Genomic DNA, 19,615 nt, shown 5'->3' on the forward strand with positions numbered 1-19,615 from the left:
CCATCAGTCTCAGAATGAGGTGTAAGCAAGCCATTAGGTTGCTGCATGAGTCTGGTTGGGCACCTCCTTCCCTCATTTTGAACAGTGAGATTAAGCCACAAACTCTCTGAGGAGGTTCAAATGCTGATGTAAGTCTCAGAGTGAACACAACCTATAAACACTACTATAAGTTTCAATCATGTAAATGGGAAGTTAATTATGATTGTTATAAACTGCTAGGTTCAACAACCTTCAATTTATTTTTTTAAATGTTAATGGAGTGCTTCCCCTGTGCCAGGATTGTGTAGCCTGAAAATACAGAGTTGAATGAGGTACAGGTTACAACTTAGAAGAGCTTATGATCTAATACAGGAGTTGGCAAACTACAGCCTGTGGGCCAAATCTGGCCTACAATCTGTTTGCATAAATAAAGTTTTATTGGAATTCAGCCAGGCCCACTGGTGTATGGATTGTCTATGGTTGATTTTTCACAGTCACACACAGTTGCAACAGAGACCATATGGTCCACAAAGCCTAAATATTTACTGCTTGAACCCTTACAAAAAAAGGTTGCCAATCTTATCTAATGTTGTTTAAAATACATTTTTTTCTGTGAGATTTTCATATGCAAAAGTGACAACTGTATCAAGAGCAATGGAATATTTTCCTTACTTTCATGACTGAACAACATAGATCATTAGTCTGATGGAGCAGCTTTAAGAAGATTCAAGAAGTGGCTCCAAAGAAAAACACTGTGATATTAATGAAATATTTCATGTTTTTCTGCCTTACACATACATAATTAACCTGACCGGAGTATGGAGGTCTGACTGCAAAGTTCCAATATTATCACAAAAAAAAAATTATAGGGCTAGCTAAATCAGCTGAATATTAGATCAGAGATCACCAAGGAGCTACTCATTGGCTGAGTGTGGCCCGTTGCCATCATACACTTGTCCTCAAATCTTGACTCTAAAATTTTTGAGACAAAATATTTGAAATTAACTCAATTTCATGTTAAAATAGAGTTTCCCATTTCTCTTGAAAAATCACAATTGAACAGCAGTAGGCCTCCATTTCTGCTTGAAGGTGACCCACTGGAGAAGCAGTTTCCACATTAGGACCAATGGGGTGTCCATGCTCCAGATTACTCCTATTTCTACCATTCCCCAAAGTGTTCTTGACTCAACATTAAGCATTGCTGGCCATTTAAAACATGCATAGGTTATTATTTTCCTCAGTAAAGAACTTTCTCAGTAAGCGTTCTCTTTTAAAAGTAGGATAAATAAAGATGAAACAAGAAGATTATGTTTAAAAAATGAATTTTCTGGCCAGGTGCGGTGGCTCATGCCTGTAATCTCAGCTCTTTGGGAAGCCAAGGCGGGTGGATCACGAGGTCAGGAGTTCGAGACCAGCCTGGCCAAGATGGTGAAACCCCGTCTCTACTAAAAAGACAAAAATTAACCGGGCGTGGTGGTGGACACCTGTAATCCCAGATACTCAGGAGGCTGAGGCAGAGAATTTCTTGAACCCTGGAGGCAGAGGTTGCAGTGAGCTGAGATCACACCACTGCACTCCAGCCTGGGTGACAGAGTGAGACTATGTTTCAAAAAAAAAAAAAAAGAATTTTCTTACATTCAGCAGGCCCTTGGTATCAGCAGGGTGGGGATAAGGGTGAGGTTTGAGGAAGGGATTGGTTCTAAGACACAGATTGTTCAAGTTCCTTGTATAAATGTAGTATTTGCATGTAAGGTACACACATCCTCCCTATATTTTAAATCGCCTCTAGATTACTTATAATACCTAATACAATGTAAATGGCATGTAAATGGCTATCTTATTTTTTTAATTGTATTATTTTTTATTGTTGTATTATTGTTTTCAAAAATATTTTCAATGCAAGGTTAATTGAATCTGCTAGTGTGGAACTGCGGATATGGAGAACTGACTGTATTTAATATGCAAGCAAAGAGTATGCAATCTGCAGCTATTTTGCTCACTTACGTTCTTTCCTAGACCATGTAGATATGATAGTTTGAGATTAGTGTCTTAGACCCATAAAGAAAAGCATCTGGACAAATATTTGGATTTATTTTAGTGGTTGAAACACACGATTGAAGAAGCTTGGAGACCACAGTCTTGGTAACCCAGAGGGGATCTGGGAGCTCATCACATCCAAACCTTCATTTTAGCAATAAAGCATCTGAAGCTTCCTCCACATTCTAGGAGAAATGATCTGGTCAAAAGCACAGTGTGTCAGCAGCCAAGGCCAACTCTCTAATTCCCACTCCAGGGGTGTTGAGAAAATGAGACCAATAGAGTGATAAAGAATTCCCCTGAAATAGCTGGGCAACTTGTAGGAACCTGTCAAACTTCTTCCTCCAGCGTAGCACAAATTTTAACTGGTGGTACCTAGAACAGTTTCCATTTTTGTGAAAAATGGCATCTGATCAATTTCCTCACTTCCAGTAGAGGCCGCCTGCTGTGGCTGCATTTCTACTGGCCAGTTCTCATTGGCCAGCATCTGCCTTCTTTTCCTGTGGAAATAGAACTTACGGGCAGGAGAAAGGACATATTTGGTAATGTTACGCTCCTCAGCTTCCTGCTCCGGCTGTCTCAGCTGCAAAATGTCAAGGGAAAAAATATCCCTCCAACTTGGAATGAATTCCAGACAGACCCTGATGCCTGCAAATTTGTCAGAGGGAGCCAAGTCCAGAAAAGCAGAACATGAAGAAGGTTCATTATTTGACTTCAAGAGACATTCAAATAATCAGACACTCTGGTATTTATGATTTTCCCCATTTCAGATGGTCTGTAGTTCACAACATTCCCCTCCCTTTACCGCTGATTCTGAGCTTCCTTTTACGTTAAACCTCAAGAGTTATAAAAAGACTCTCACATTACTTGTAAGCCACAGGCACTACTAGGAGACACTGTGTTCACACAGGGCTGTTTAGGGCTGGGGAAGGGCAGCTCTTTTTGATTATTAGTCTGGGGAGGCCAGGCCAGGAAGTCAGGCTCACTTCACCTTGACCATGCCACCGGAGTCCTCATGTAGCTCCCAAGTCTGTGCCAACGCCTCCTGCCACTCACAGCACCAAATGCGATGATCTTTACTAAAAAGCACTTATTTCCGTTGGCTTTCTTATTCATTTAGGCTTTTCTTTTCCTGGGGGGCAGTGGCGGGTGGAATAGCCAGTTTATCCTGACTTCCACATTGTGAATATTCCACCAGGACTGTTTATAAAGTTGAGTTTGGGGGGATCTTCATCTTTCTCCTGGCATTCAATGCATTTTCTGTCTCCTTTAGAACTGTTGCCACATGCTGGCAAAAAGATAAGGAAACTGAATTTGTAATCCAAACCTCGTTAAATTGCTGCACACACATTTTCCCTTCTACTTCTTGCTGTCTGTTTCTAAATGCCATGCTATCTGTTTGTACTCAGTCACCTGAAATCCTTATTTGGGTTCTCCAACAGGCACGAAAGCATCCAAATATCAATTTTAGTAATGGGTGGAAATGCCCACATGAGGAGTGGGATGTTCAGTCTTAACATGTGGTCTCTATGAATAAGGGTCTTCATTTTTTCTTTTCCTAAACGGTCCAGCTCCTCTACGCTGGTTTTGCTCCTCAACAGTCCAAGGTTTGTGCTACTTCCATGGTGATCATCTGTTAGGTCATAAACATTAGATTGTGGCATCACTGAATGAGTCAGTTGGGAGGAAGCTGGGCTGGAAATACAGCTGAGAGCCTCTGTTGACAGATGGATGCCTTCTTAATCACAGCCTGTGTGGGTAAAGGGAAAGCCTTGCCTGGCCAACCCCTCCCACTCCCACCCCCACCTCCACCTCCTGCATTGATTCACAAATCTGGACTGCTCTGGAGGTGGCTGGGAAAGTCCATCCCCAGGGAATACCACTTTTTTCCTCTTCCGTGCCTCTCACAGGACACCCACACGACTAGGAGGAGGCAGAAAGTGAACAGGGAGCTCTTATTACTTTTTGAGTGTCAGCAAGGTAAACCTGCTTTCATTTTCTTTTCCAAATCCTAAACGTTTCCCTCTTAAGCAGTTGATATTGTTAGCATTGTTTGTTTCTCAGTGTATGTCCATCTGCCTTGTCTGTAAAATGGGCATAATAAGGGCTCACCTTTCAGAAAGCAGTGGGTAGGGCTAGATGGTATAATTATGTTCCCTTTCATCAGTTTTCCCTATCTCTACTAAGCACCAGGTGCTATTGGAAAAATTACCTTTTTATCAGATTTTTAAAATACAATTGCCTGAGCACATATTTAATTTTAGAAGAAATAGTTTAATAGTTCTAAATGTGGGGTTTCAGAGAGCCCTATGTCAAGAGCCGCTGTACGCTAGGTTGCTAGGAGACTGGACTGCCAAAGAAACAATGCCCTTTCCTGTGACCACTATCAAGAACTGCTCAGGATTCCTGCCAGCCTGTTAGCCTTTATCGTTCAGTCATTTTAGACCTCAAAAAGAACATTCCATCAAGGGATCAGGTTCTATCATCTCACTGGAATGCAATGTAAGACCCCAGAAACTCTAGTACAAACAAATTTACTATGGCTCAGATTAATAATAGATAGCACTTGAATGTGTGCCCCAGTTGTGCTCCCTCTCTGCTAAGGATAGGACAAATGAAAATAAATTGCAAATTCAGCAGGGAGATTCAGACCAAACATAAGGAAGAACTTCTGCCATTAAGGACATAGAAGTTGTGAAGTTTGCCCCTTGGGAAGAGTTGTTTAGATTAGCCTGAAAGAGCGTATTTGAAGGATGAAGATGCAGCCCTCACTGGCAATGGAGGACAAGGTGATATGATTTCCTAGGTTTTCTTCAAGACCCAAGATTCTCCTAGTTGTGGAAAAGTGACTCTGTGCATTACTCACCACTATTAAGATTGTTATTCATGATCAGGCCTGAGTGAAAGCCCGGCTACTCTTACATAACAAAGGCAGATTCTCAGTGTTGGAAGATAACTGAGGAGCCATTCATTTCATCCCTCTTCTTTCACCAGTGAAAAATCGGAGACACAGAGCATTCATTGCCACATGGCCAGCAGAAGAGCTGGGCCTAGGACCAGGACCCCTCAGGCTCCCTGTGCTGTGTGCTGTACTACACCACGTTTTCACTAATAATATAGGTCTATTTAAAACATAGCTTCATCTCTGGACCACTGCAGATTTTACATTCTAAAAATGCTTTTATAAGAATTCTGTTTATGACATGAGCAGCCCTGAAGCAGAAATCTGAGGAACTCTGGGGATTGGTGTGGCTAAAGATCACAATTTAGAAGAATAGTTTAGGCAAAGCACAAAAGAGGAAATGTTATTTATATGAGCTCATTTCTACTCACCAAAACATTTAAAAATTAAACTCAAGACCCAACAACTTTTTCCTTTTCTTAGCCCAACATGAGAGGCTTACACATGTACCCCTTTTCCCCAAACTTGTGAACTTGTCTGATATGTAGTCTCAAGTTTATAAGCTTCCCTTAGAAAAAGTTCTATTTCATTTCTACAAATCATACGTCTCTCATTTTATAATCCTTGAAATGGATAGTGCTGCCTCATCTTAGATGAGGCATTCAACAGTTTTAATTTCTAAGTTATAAATTATTATTTCTTCTTCTTTTTTAAAAATCTTAGAGACAAATCTGTCTATTTCACATAGGAAGCCAGTAGAGTTGTTCCTCATGCTTTCCCCACGAAGCTGCATCTGAAGGACTTCCTCACCTCCCCCGCTGTGATCACAAGTTATGCCTCACAGATTCATTTCCTTATGAATGACTTCAGGAAGCCAGCATTTTTAATAAATAGGAAGTAAATTATATTTAATGACTAAATTCTCACCTAAAGTTGATACTAATTACAATAACTCTCTTGTGCCCTATTTTGGTGTTTTAAACTTCTTTGCTGTATATTTAAGAAAATCAGAATTTCAGTAGACTCCTCGTGCAGTCTGAGAAGGCAGTTTCCTATCTGGTTTGACTTAAGGGGCTGCAGAAGACATTCTTATCCCACATATTTCTTCTGCTGATCAGTCAGCAACTGAAATTCCAACTAATGGATTCCATTCTTCCAGTGAAGACATCATCTCTAGAAAACTGTGCTAGTTGGCATCCAGCAGTGCCCAAGTATTATTTAACCCACTAGAACCTGTGACTGCATCAGCTTTATATCCTGGACCTCAGCCTGCAACAAAGGAGAGGTACACTTGGATACTAAACACAAGTGGTCTGGATAGATTATGCTGGGAAAAGAAGCCTGGAGCAGGCAGTACAGTGGGAGAACAAGGTAAGAATCAGGTAAAAGTTGCTATCACTGAATCACAGCTTTCTCTTTACTTGTTTTGGGGGACTGTATTTATATTACTTGTCTCTCAAGCATCCTTAATATATTTATTTACTTTCTCAAAAGTCTTTACTGTCATTAATCTATTTGGATTTTCAAACTGAGTCAGAAGCATACATTATGATATCATTAACTTGAGGATATGCTGGAACCAAAATGTCCTTCTAGAATAAATGTGTATTGGAGTAAGTAAAAAACTTAAGGGGAAAAACAGGAGAGCTACTACTCAACTTTTATGGTGGTTTACATGTGTTAGGTGAGGCAAAAAAGAGGTAGAACATAAAAGAAAAGGAAATTTAGGTCTTTTTTAGGCTAAGAAAAATCAAGTTGGGGGAATTCAAGGACTGGAAACACCAGTACAAAGCTAAAGATACACTTTAATTCCAGAGATGGTGTCTTAGAAAATATAGCAGTGGTTATAGAGACAGGCTGTTGAGTGATGACAATGCTAGGGCCATAGGAATGTTCCTGAAGAAAGCAACATCCTTTATCTTACTATCGTTGGAGAGGTAGACTCTGATTGTATGGCACTTTTTTTTGATACTACTAGAAAATTATGCAAGACATCTCACAGAACAGAATCAGACTTGCAGCCCATGATAAAACAGAAGACTGTCTGTAACATCAAAGAAATACAGAAGATTTTATGGCTTGCTGTTTGTTTACCTATGAGGGAAATGCCCGAATGCCTAAAGTATATATTACATGTAGTTTGGCTGCACTTGAGGAAAAACTTGGATTTCTAACTTTTATCAAACAAAGAACGCATTGTCCCTCGTCCATATTGATTGGTGAAACACAGAAATTTTCCATTTATTATTCACTTTATTATTGCATTTATTTATTTTTGCCTACCATTTTTTTTTTTTAAATTTCATTACACCTGTTTTCATGCATGCAGTAAAATCACTCCTTATCCTTGGGGGAAAATGACAAGAAATGACAGCCACGGGATCTTCCTCTGGATATGAGAACAAAAATAGCTGTCAGAATAAATAGTGGCCACACCCATGTAACTTCTTCATGAGGTGACTTGGTGACTTCACAAGATAGGCCCCACCCCACCCATATGGGATGAGCACCATCTGGGCTGACCTCCTCTTTCGGGGTCTGTAATTACTGTACAAAGATGCAGGTGCGTCTATGAAAGCGAACTTTGTCGAGATCTCAGTGACACACTCTGCTTTTCCAAATTACCTTAATTGGCAGTGAATATTAGAAAGAGTCATGGAATGTCTCTGGAAAGATACATAGGAGAACTAGTGACATTGGATCCTTGTGGGTAGGGAGACACTGTGTAAGTGCATCAAAGAGGCTGACTTTTCACTGTGCACTCCTTCAGACCACTGGAAATTCGAAATTGTATACGGTGTGCATGTATTACCTCCTTAAAACTAGCTAGCTACCTATCTATCTACCTACGTACCCACCCACCTACCTTCCTACCTAGCTAATTAATTAGTTAAGTAAATTAATAAGGTGTTAAAAAAAAGAAAAGAAAAGCCAAATAACTGGAAACACTGAGATCTTCCTCTGTTGCTATTTAACTAACTGTTCAATTTAACTCTTAAATAAGTTATTTCCTCTGAGTTTTTTTTTTTTTTCTTCCACAGAAACTCTGCACCTAAGCAACACTGGTTTTCTTGTTCTTCCCCAAACATGCCAGGCACATCCCAGCCTCAGCTTCTTTGCAAAAACAATTTCCAATGCCCGGAAAAATCTTGTTTTTGTTATCTCCATGGCTCACATTTTGCTTAGTTTAAGTCTTGACTCAAATATCACTTTCTCAATAAGGCCTACCTTGACTGTCCTATTTAAAATTGCAAACGTAACACCCCAGAATTCCTCATCCATTTTATCTTTCATAGTAATGATCTTCTTCTTCTTTTTTTTTTTTAAATGGAGTTTTGCTCTTGTCGCCCAGTCTGGAGTGCAATGGCATGATCTTGGTTCACCGCAACCTCTGCCCCCAGGTTCAAGCGATTCTCCTGCCTCAGCCACCTGAGTAGTTGGGATTACAGGCATGTGCCACCATGCCTGGGTAATTTTGTATTTTTAGGTGAGATAGGGTTTCTCCATGTTGGTCAGGCTGGTCTCAAACTCCTGACCTCAGGTGATCCACCCGCCTCGGCCTCCCAAATTGCTGGGATTACAGGCAAGCCACTGTGCCCAGCCGTAATGATCTTCTTTTTAAAGTACTATATAAGCATCTTAGTACTTAACATCTTTATTGTCTATATCAAACTCTAGAACTAAGCTCCATGAAGGCAAGGATTTGTCTTCAAATCTTTTGCTCTCTGTTACTTCCCCCAGCACCTAAGTACTGCTTAGCACTTACAGCTTTTCAAGAAATAATTGCTGAGTAAATAAAAGAACTAATGAGTTTTGCTTTCTAAATTTTTTATTCTTGATTGAATATTATTAAATGATTTGAGACTTACACACCTAGTTTTTAATTTGATGATTATTGTTAAGTTTTTCAAAAACAGACTTCAGTGTATATTTTGAAAATGAATTCAAGAATAGCATTTTCTACAAATGGCCAAGAGATATATGAAAAGATGTTCAACATCACTAGTCATCAGAGAAATGCAAATGAAAACCACAATGAACCTCACACCCATTAGAATGGCTGTTATCCAAAAAGCAAAAGATAAAAAGTGTTGGCAAGGATCTGGAGAGAAGAGAACTCTTGTACCCTGTTAGTGGGCATATAAATGGGTGCGGCTGCTTTGGCTGCTATGCAAAACAGCATGGAGGCTCCTCAATAAATTAAAAATAGAACTATCATATGATTCAGCAATCCCACTTCTGTTATTGATCCAAAAGAATTGAAAGCAAGATCTCTAAAAGGTAATTGAACTCTCACGTTCACTGTGGCATTATTCACAATAGCCAAGACATGTAATCCATCTAAATGTCCATCGACTGATGAATGGATAAAGAAATGTGGTATATATATACAATGGAATATTATTTAACCTTAGAAAAGAAGTGATCCTGCCTTTGGTGACAACATGGATGAACCTGGAAGACATCATGCTAGTGAAACAAGCCAGGCACAGAAAGACAAATATTGTATGATTTAAGTTATATGTGGAATCTAAAATAGTCAAACTCATAGAGAATAGAATGATGGTTACCAGGAGTTGGAGGGGGTGGTGAGAGAAATGGGAAGTTATTGCTCCAAGTGCACAAAGTTTCTGTTATATACAATGAATAAGCCCTAGAGATCTACTGTATAGTGTAGTGTCTATAGTTACAAGTACTGTATTATATACTTAAAAATTTGGTAAGAGGATAGATCTTATGTTAAGTGTTCTTATCACAAATAATAAAGAGGGTGAGAGAAAACTTTCAGAGACGATGGATAAGTTTATTGCATAGATTGTGGTGATGATTTCACAGATGTGTACTTATCTCCAAACTAAAGTTGTATACATTCAATACGTGCTGTTATTTTTTGTCACTTATACCTTTAAAAAGTGGGGTTTTTAAGTGACCTTCTCTAGTTGTGAAGTACACCTTCTTCCACTTGGCAACTCGTCTGCCAAGCCCATATCCTAATCTTTGTTAACAGATCCTTAACATCTAGATTATTGTTATTAAGATATCATTTTCTGTTGATCAATTTTTAACTTTGGAGGATATCTTTAAGATAATCATTCTCTTTTGAGCAAATGTATCATCATTGTTTGAATGTATCCATGTTTACAAGCTTTCAACACTCATCACCTGAAACAGGTTTCATTTCATCAACTAGAGTAGTCAACTAGTGACTTCAACCAGGAGGAGACTTAAACATAGGGAATTAGGCACCAAAAAAGTCCATTTGAGGAGTGAGGGCCAGACAAAGCCACTGTAACCTTTGAGGAATTCAGGAAGTTGCAAGAATCATAAGAAACCACCCTATGACTCTTGATCTCAGCCACAGCTGTGGCACTGGGGCAGGTTTTCAGCAAATTTCCCAGAAGCTGCTGTAAAATCCTGTATCTGTTGTCTGTTCCATTCCCCACATTGCCCACTACTGCTAAAAAGGAAATAACAGCTTCTACTTCTCCCCTTTCTGTAGAATTCATCTTTCCCAACGTGCTCTAAATTATAAACGAGCAAAGGATTTCCATTTTCAAACCCCACAGTTTCCTCCATATACAGATTTCCATCAGCCTCAAACCTGAAAGAAATAGAAAGCAAATTGAATTCCTCCTCAAAAGTCTACCAGTTTGTTCTGGTGGTCACTGCTACTAAGTTCTACTGATGTGCACATTCTGTAGGTAAACCCCAGAGATGAGCACATCATGTTCATGTCTGTCTTCGTTGATGACCATGGCATGCTCATCCAGATTGTCTATTTTTACTCCCAACACAGTAAATATCATGGGAGGCAATCCTAAAGTTACAGAACATAATTCACATAATATTTCTGTACCATAGGTTAAGAAAATGAGCACATATTGTTCTTTTAATTTAATAATTGTCCCGTATTGGCCAGGCATGGTGGCTCATGCCTGTAATCTCAGCACTTTGGGAGCCCAAGATGGGCAGATCGCTTGAGCCCAGGAGTTCAAGACCAGCCTGGGCAACATGGCAAAACCCTGTCTACCCAAAAATCACACACGAAAAATTGCCAGGCATGGTGGTGCACGCCTGTGGTCCCAGCTACTCAGGAGGATGAAGTGGGAGGATTGCTTGGGCCTGGGAACTCAAGACTGTAGTGAGCCATGATTGTACCACTGTACTCCAGTCTGGGTGACAGAGAGATCCTGTCTCAAAATAATAATAATAATAATAATAATAATAATAATAATAATCCATTATATTTCTTATAAGTCCCCTCTCTACCTCAGTTGCCTTGTCTGTAAGAGGAGGATATAATAGTACTTATTTCATAAGATTATTGTGAGAATTACATGGAACTTCATCTGCCTATCTATCTACCTAACTATGTATGTATGTATGTATGATGTATGTATGTATGTATGTATGTATGTATGTATGTATCTATCTAGAGTTTGGAAGAGTGCCTGGACCATTGTAAATACATAGTACAAGATAGCTACTATTATTACTATTGCCGTCGTCATCATAATCATCCCTTTTTTCTGTAAAAAGTAATGGGTTTATATGCCAGATAAATATGTTGAACTTAATTCTCTTTATGTGTCCCTGAACCTATCTATGCCTTTTCCATGGTCTCTTCATGTGAAAAGTGTGGTTCTTCCCTGCTTAAATATGAACTTGGCCATGTGATATGTTTTGGTCAATAGCATACGAGCAGAAGTGACAATATGCCAGTTCTAAGCCTAGGCCTTAAAAGCTCTGTAAGTGTATTTCCATTTGCACCTTTGCATTTGTGTCACTGACATGAGAAGATTCCTTTTAGGTCGCTCCTGCCCCTTCAGCCTGAGCCCCAGAATGAATACACATAGGCTAGAGATGCATTGGTCAATTCACAGAATCACAGTGAGAAAAAAAAGCCACCAGCCAAGTCCAACCTAGATCATCTAAACCCCATCCTTCCCACATAGGTGTAAGCAATAAGTAATTGCTGTTTAAAGCCCCCTGTGCTTTGGGGTGGTTTGTTATGCAGCAGTGGTGAACTAATACACTTAATTTCAGATGCATCTACCAGTGACTGAGTCAAATGATGACACCTGCTCTTCAGCCAAGTCATATTGCATGTTTTGCCCAAATGCTGGCCATGACTCTTTGTGAACATTGCACAGAGTAGTGCTGCAAGAACTTGAGTGGGTTTGGGGAGAGGCAAGGATCGGTGCCAGTCTCTGCCTTCTGTGTTTTTGCAGCCTTCAACAGTCTGCCAGCTGGTGCAGCTGCACCTTTTGGACAAATGATATGCTATCCTGGGCATTAGCCTAAATGGTACCACACATGCAAAGAGCCACAGCTGCTATTTGTTGTGCTTCTTGCTATTCTTGGCTCTGTTGCATTGCCTAAGGGTGGCATAGATTTCTACACATGAAGCGTGGCTTTCCAAGATTCACAGATAGAACTTTGATCAATACAGCTACTAATGATGATGACTGTGCATGGGAAAATAGGGTAGAATCATTTCTAAATAGCCTAAGATTGTTTTAGAGTAAGAAGAATGTAAATTAATTAATCCTATAAACATGCATGCTATAGCATTGTATGGTTTGTCCTTCCAGGAAAAAGCTAAAACCTCACCTATATTGTTAATATATATATATTTTTTACATTATTTAAATGAGTGAATTTTTGCTTCCTTTGTTGGTTTTGCATAAAGATATTCATATTAGCATAATGTAGATAAATCTCATGAGTTAATTATTCACTAAATCAAATTTAAAATTAGTTTCCATTTCTAAGTAAAAGGTTGAGTTGTTCCACAAGTGTTGTGTGGAATAATTGAAAATCGTTATTAATTAGTACATGCTGCTGGTGACTGAGATCCCTCTCAAAAATTTCTGAGCTTGGTTTGAAACCTAAAAATAAGAAAAGAATAAACATAAGTTCAATCTACAATCCATAGAAAAGACATTGTATTTCTAGTCCTTTTAAAACTTAACCAAAAGTCTTTATTTATTCACCACATTTGCCAGTACAATGCAGATGGGAAAATGAATAAAGGAAGAAAAAAAATTATATATATGGCCCAGCTACAGGGCCATACTTTAAGAGAATGGAACATAACCCTGCTTCAGAGCACTTTTAATGAAAATATAGACAAATAAATGTATAGTGTAGTTGTTCTCGACCCTGGTTGCAAATTAAGTACATGGAGAGCTTTCCAAAATTATAGATGCTGAGCTCCACCCAAGATTTCTAATTTAGTTGGTCCTGTGTGGGACCAAGGAATTGGTACTTTACGGAAGCTCCCAAAGGATTCCAATGTGTGGAGTTAGATACAGTAGTATTAAGATATTTTGAAGTCATCATAATTCCAAGAGGATGCTAACATGGTTACAATGACTACTTTCAGATTTCTTCAGAGGGGGTTCATAGAGGAATTGACTTAAAAGTAGAGCCTTAAAGGAAAGAAGCTACGTCATGGAATGACGTGGAAAAGTATTTTTCTTTTTAAATCAGTTACATAATTTGGGTTTTCTCAAGTTTTGCCATTTTAATCAGCAGAACTTAGATTAATTAATTTGTGAGCTGCTTATCTTTGCCTATTAATTTCCTCTATTGATATTTTTACTTGCTATCAATTGCGATTGCTTTTTCGTATCTGTCTTCTTTTGTAAAGTGATGACTTTAGTCAGAAGTGTGCTGGAGCAGTTTGCAGAGCCTTGCAAAATTGATGGTGCCTATCTATTTCCAGCTCTATGTTCATCAATGCCAGATTGGTAGATTGAAATCAGCCATGATAAAAATGTTTACACTATGGAAATTGGCAAATACTAAAAATCATCAGATACTCTCTCACCCCAGACATGATCAATCATTCAATAGTACACAACTGATTTCAGTGGAAGAGAGTTATGGTACATAAATGATTTTTAGTTCTTCATGTTAGATGTCTTAAAATTATAAGTCTCAACTTTCAAGTACCTATTAACCTCAAAAAAATTAAACCTATATTTTACAAGAAAGCCTCTTCTGTATTTTTATTATATTTCCTTTTGTATCCCCCTCCGCATTTCACTCTTACCACCTAAAACAGAAACTCCCACATCTTCTATGCTCAGAGGAGATTTACTTGTGTTAGCTTAAGAATCATTTCATGTTTTCTCATGCCTGCCTTCATACCACCCCATACCACAGTTTTCAGGTTTTAATTTAAGCTCCACAGCAGCCCTTTTCTGTTTGATGAGAAAAGATAACCAAGAAAATAAATTAGGAGTCTTATGATTGACCCTATTTTTTTTGTTATTCAAGGAAACCCAAAATGAAGCAAAATAACAAAAAATTGCCAAGGAAAACATTTTCAGCCATTTCAATTACTGTTTTAATTGGCTGGGTCTGGCTGCCAGATTATCCTGTAATCTCTACAAGAATGTTATTTGGAAAAAGCTGAAATATGCCCTGCATGGAAGCCACATCCATCCCTTCAGCACATTCTAGTTGGAATAACCTTCTCTCAGAATACTGGAATCATATTGGAGTAAAATTGGAAGTTCCTGGAAAAACTTAATCCATAGATTATATAAAAGCTGAATTCACTATCAGCATATTATTGAATGTACACTCAAAAATGTAGTGTGCCTGAATCCAAGATAAAGAGAAGTAATGATATTGTGATGTTTGTATAACAAATACCTTTAGACAATGTGCAGGCTTGTGCGTGCACATTATGTGCCCATTTATGTGTGCACAACTGGGCATGTGCTTTGACTGTGTGTGTCTGTGTGTGTATTAAATAACAGGACAACAGAATGAGGAGAATGTTTGAAATTATTTGAATGGTTTCATAAAAACTTCTTGGGATGTGGGATGTGTTTTACTAAGATTACACCAAGAAATGGCACTGGCTGCTTATCAGACTTGTGGGTTCAAAGAAAGGAAATCTTTTTTGTTTGTTTTAATTAAATGGGTCCTGAAAACATTGGTATTAAAAATAGATGATTACACCCTCAGATTGCCATTTTGATGTGTTCTCATACAAGTGGGATGAAGAGCTACTGTGCACATTAGTTTAAAAAGACTATTTGTAGTCAGGTTCTATACATGGACTCTAGAAAATGCACACACAAAAAATATGTGACTCTGGCAACCAATTGGTTTTTTTACCCTAGACTGGTCTCCTTTTTGAATTTGGATTGTTTGGCACAATATTGAAATTATGAATTTTAAACTGACATCAAATCCTGCTGCATCTGTTTCTTATGTTGGGACAGGACCACTGTGAAGGCGCACACCATTAAATATCCATGAGAATGTGTTCCAAGGCTGAGCTCTACAGCACACATCATCTGCCCTCTAGAGCCCCAGCTTTGCAGAGGTTGAGCCCTGGAACAGCAGCAGCAGCACTCTCTGAAAGCCTGCTAAAAAGGCAGAATCTCAGGCCCCATTCAGACCACCTGGATCAAAATCTGCAATGTAACAAAATCTCCTGATATGATAATATTGGAGAAGCACAGGCCTAAATTATTTTGACTATTTGTTTAGAAGTGAAAGCAAATACGTGTATCTACTCAGTGTCAATATCAAGAATCTTATAGAAACTATAGTATTTGCTGGAGTATTTATCATTAACTTTAAGTATAAGATACTCTGTGGTGTTTCAGCAATTAGTAAAAACACCATCCATCCATTTTTTCGAAAGTTGTATTGCCAAGATTATTAAACCTGTTGTATGCACTAAAAGATTGCAATGACTATGTGGTTGTAGTCAGAAGTTGTGTTGTGGCTGCTCAGAGTAATTACTTCTCTGAGAATCTATTCTGTGGTGTCACAAAGCGGTGTGGAAAAGTTTGTTAATACTTAACACGGTTCAATCACTGGAACTGGTTCCAGTGTGCATATATACTCTGATCAGCTTTTATACAGGAGTCTGTGGTAGAGAAAAAAGTAGCTAGCAAGGTCCAGTCTGCATGACTTAAACCATAATGGTGCTCATTCACTAAAAATTCACAAATCTGATTAATGTTTAGATCTGAAGTTACTGAAAGAGAGGATGGGGATAGAAGGAGAGAGAGAAAGAAAGAAAGTGAGTTGGGGGGGAGAGAGAGAGAGAAATTGGGGGAGGAAGAGAGAGGGAGAGAGAGAAGAAAAATCCACTACCTAAGAATGATAATGATGATGAAGATGAATGTGATTTCAAAACCCTCCCCTGTTTCCAATTCTTCAAAGAGTTGTTCCTACTTATTGGACTTCATTACAGCCAATTGCAGTCTGAATAGAAATAAACACAAAACTATATACCAAAACTATTCTGAGTGTCTGAAAAAAATGAGACTGATCAGTTAAATCAAGAATTCTCAAAGTCTGAGAGTTCTGTATCCTTCTGTTTCCATATTAAAACACTTCCCTCCTAAGATCCATGACACAAGGAAAGCTACAGCCAAATGCAAATCTTCATTCCTACATAGTGCTCTCCTGAGTCCGTGCCTTCTTCCTTATCTTGGTGAACCTTCAGAACACCCTGGAAGGAAATGGAAACCACCGTGTTATCTCCCAGTTCTTCTCACTCCCTCCCCAAAAAGATCAGCCTGGAGTCAGTTCCCAACTTTCTCACTTCTGGTTCCTCTGAGCTCTCCAGACCCAAGGAGTTCTTCTTAAACAACTTGCCAACACCCAACTCCATCCTCAGAGAGGAAGACCCTCCAAAAGGCCCAGGAACCTGAGCAATGCAGCAGTTAGAACACAGGGCTCCAGCAACAGAGAGATCAGGGTTTGTGTCCCAGCTTAGTAGCTTGGTGGCTTTGGACAAGATAGTTCTTGTAAGTTTTTTTCCTCTATTAAAAAACCCCATCTATTTCAGAAAATCTTGTGAATACTAAACAAAAGATTGTACAGTTCAAGTTCTTAGGAAATGTGTATAATAAATGGTAACTCCTCTTTTTCCCACACTACCTCCAAGTTTCTTTTCTCTCTCCCCTTTCTCTCCTTCAGTCTTTTCCTTCTCTCTCTTTACCTACACTAATTTCCCTCTTCTACAATCACCACTGTTTATGCTCAAGCCCAAAATGCCCACAAGCAAAATATCACAAGCCAAAATAACGTTTCAACAAAAAAGAGTCACAGATCCCCAAAGATCATGTGTCCACAGGGACCATCAGCTATTTCTTACATTTCTGGTTAATGATCCGTTTACTTCTATAACCTATAGTTTTCTCAATTTCCCATGAGCATTTGTGATGCTCAGGCTTAATAGGATCTGGCTGAATGAACACCACACAGAGTGAATACTTCAACTTCCCTCAATCTTTGCTGTTTCCAATGAAATTGTATGGCATTATCAGACTTGAGTGTAATTCTGTTATCTCTCCTGTATCTCTTGACTTCTTCATCCCACACAGAGACTTCCCTGTAAAGATTGAGTGGAGTGTGGAATGAGACTGAGACATTCACAACAATGCCTGAACCTCTTAGCAACCAGAATTCCAATCGCAAACTGAACATGACAATCCTTTAAAAGTCCACATGCTTTTTAGCACGTTGTTGTCCCCTTTTAGAGTAGCGCTTTTCAACTTCCTGTCCTGGCATCGAGTTGTTTAAATCAGTGACCATAAAGTGTATTGGTTCTAATAATTCTTAGAGTACTGAGTTGTGAATGAGTTAGTTTTTATAATATCAATTAAAATGATTTAAAGTTTATTCTAGTGGTAGTATTTCTCTCAGTGCTGTGGTCTGAATGTGTCCTTCCAAAATTCATATGCTAAAATCTAACCTCCAAGGTGAGTGTAGTAAAAGGTGGGACCTTTGGAATGTGATTAGGTTATGAGGGCAGAGCCCTCATGGGTGAGAATATTGTTGCCAATATAAAAGAGGCCTGGGGGAGCTTGTTCACCTTTCCCACAATGTAAAGATGCAGTTAGAGAGTGCATCTTTGAAACAGAGAGGAGGCCCTCATCAGACACTGAATCTGTGGTGCGTTGATCATGGACTTCCCAGCCTCCAAAACTGTGAGCAGTAAATTTCTCTTGTGTATAAATTACCCAGTCTAAGCAGCACAAATGGACTAAGACTGTCGCTTGCATTCTCATGTGCTTTGCAGGAGAGAATGGAGTTGCAGCAGACTGCTCAGGAATTGTACATCACCAGTAGCTTCCGTCTCAGCTAAGTGTGGGAGACTGATACTGATGAGCCATTAACAATGGTGGAGATTCTGAATCACTGAAGCACTTGATAAAAGAAATGTCCTGGGTGATGTGAAAATCTACATATGCCCATGAGAGTATATTGAGTTTGTAAGTGTTGTTGCTTAGGGTGTCACAGAGAAGTTTATGAGAAACTATTTTGGAGTAATAAACAACACAGAAGAACACAGTTTCAGCCTGAAATGGCTTATTTAGCCACTGACCATCAGAAACAATTACTTTTTCCTTAACCTAGATTTGTAATAGCAGGACGCATTGAATTCCTTCATTGAAGTGAAACCTTCGCAAATCTTTAAGTAGTACTCTAAAGTGACAAAAGGTGTTTACATTTACTAATGTAAATTTCTTGTGGAGATAAAGTTTTTATTCTTCTTGAGTCACAAAGCTGTTCAAGAGGGAACCATCGTTTGTTCTACACTGCTCTGTTCTAAATGTTTGTTCCCCCAATATTCATATGTTGAAATTCTAACCCCCAAGGAGATAGTATTAGGAGGTGGGGCCTTCGGGACATGATAAGGTCATGAGGATGAAGCCCTCAAGAATAAGATTCATTGCCTTATAAAGAAAAACCAGAAAGATCCCTCATTTCTTCAATCATAAGAAGACACATGAGCAAGAAGACGGCCAGCTATGAAGCAGGTCGTGGGCCCTCGCCAGACACCGAATCTGCCAACACTTTGATCTTGGATTTCCTAGCCTGCAGAACTGTGAGAAATAAATTTCTTTTCTTTATAATCCACTCAGTCTAAGGTACTTTGTCCGAGCAGCCTGAATGTACTGAGACATAACACTCCCTTGCCGTTTTATTGTTGAGAAAGGAGGAAGGGTAGGTCTTTTATTGTTGAATAAGGTGGGGAGGAGAGGACTTTTGGGGTGAGCACCATGTGCTTATTGCTGCTTGGAGTGGACTCTTTCTCACCCTCTATTTATGTGTTAAATGGAGTAGGATGTGATTGGGCATGTGGTTTTCAGCTACATTAAAGTAGCTTCTTTGGGCTGTGTGAGAGACACTAAATACCATTTCATAAACACTGAAAAAGAAGTCTCTCTTTAGATAAACATTCAGCAGAGCAAGGATTTTGGAGATGCTAATTAATACCTTACATTTATATAGAGCATATCCATTTTATACTTTGAAAAATACGGTTTTATATAACCTGACATGGCAGCCAAGATGCAGAAAGCAAACTAAGAGTCACATTCAGTAAGAGTAGTATTCTTACAGCAGGAAATAATTATGGTCAGCAATGTGGGAGGAGAGTCATCCCAAAGTTAGCTGACTAGAGTGGATTAAGTTCACATCTGGCTAATGAGACTATCCAAAAACGAGTCTGGGAATGCATGGAAGCATTTGACAGTGCTGTCATTTTGGTTCTGTCCTTGTGAGCCTCAGCTGGCAGTGTTTCATTGGTGCATTCATTATGACATCATTTTATGGCTGAGCAATTTGCAGGCCAAAAAGACCTGAGACTCCCTCGGGTGAAGGGAAATGCCACAGACATCCATGGTCTTGGATGCTCAGTGA

The 19,615-nt window shown here is 39.0% G+C and overlaps 1 long non-coding RNA gene across 1 annotated transcript; it reads left to right on the forward strand.

Annotated features, from left to right (window-relative positions):
* Positions 1-3,693: 3,693 nt before the first annotated feature.
* On the forward strand, positions 3,694-18,258 carry LOC100615638 (uncharacterized). The gene is made up of 3 exons (XR_001718740.3): positions 3,694-3,770; positions 3,927-3,996; positions 17,988-18,258. It is a non-coding gene; the product is annotated as an uncharacterized LOC100615638 (long non-coding RNA).
* Positions 18,259-19,615: the final 1,357 nt, after the last annotated feature.

The sequence above is a fragment of the Pan troglodytes genome, chromosome 5 (assembly GCF_028858775.2).
Source record: "Pan troglodytes isolate AG18354 chromosome 5, NHGRI_mPanTro3-v2.0_pri, whole genome shotgun sequence".
Lineage (NCBI taxonomy): Eukaryota > Metazoa > Chordata > Mammalia > Primates > Hominidae > Pan > Pan troglodytes.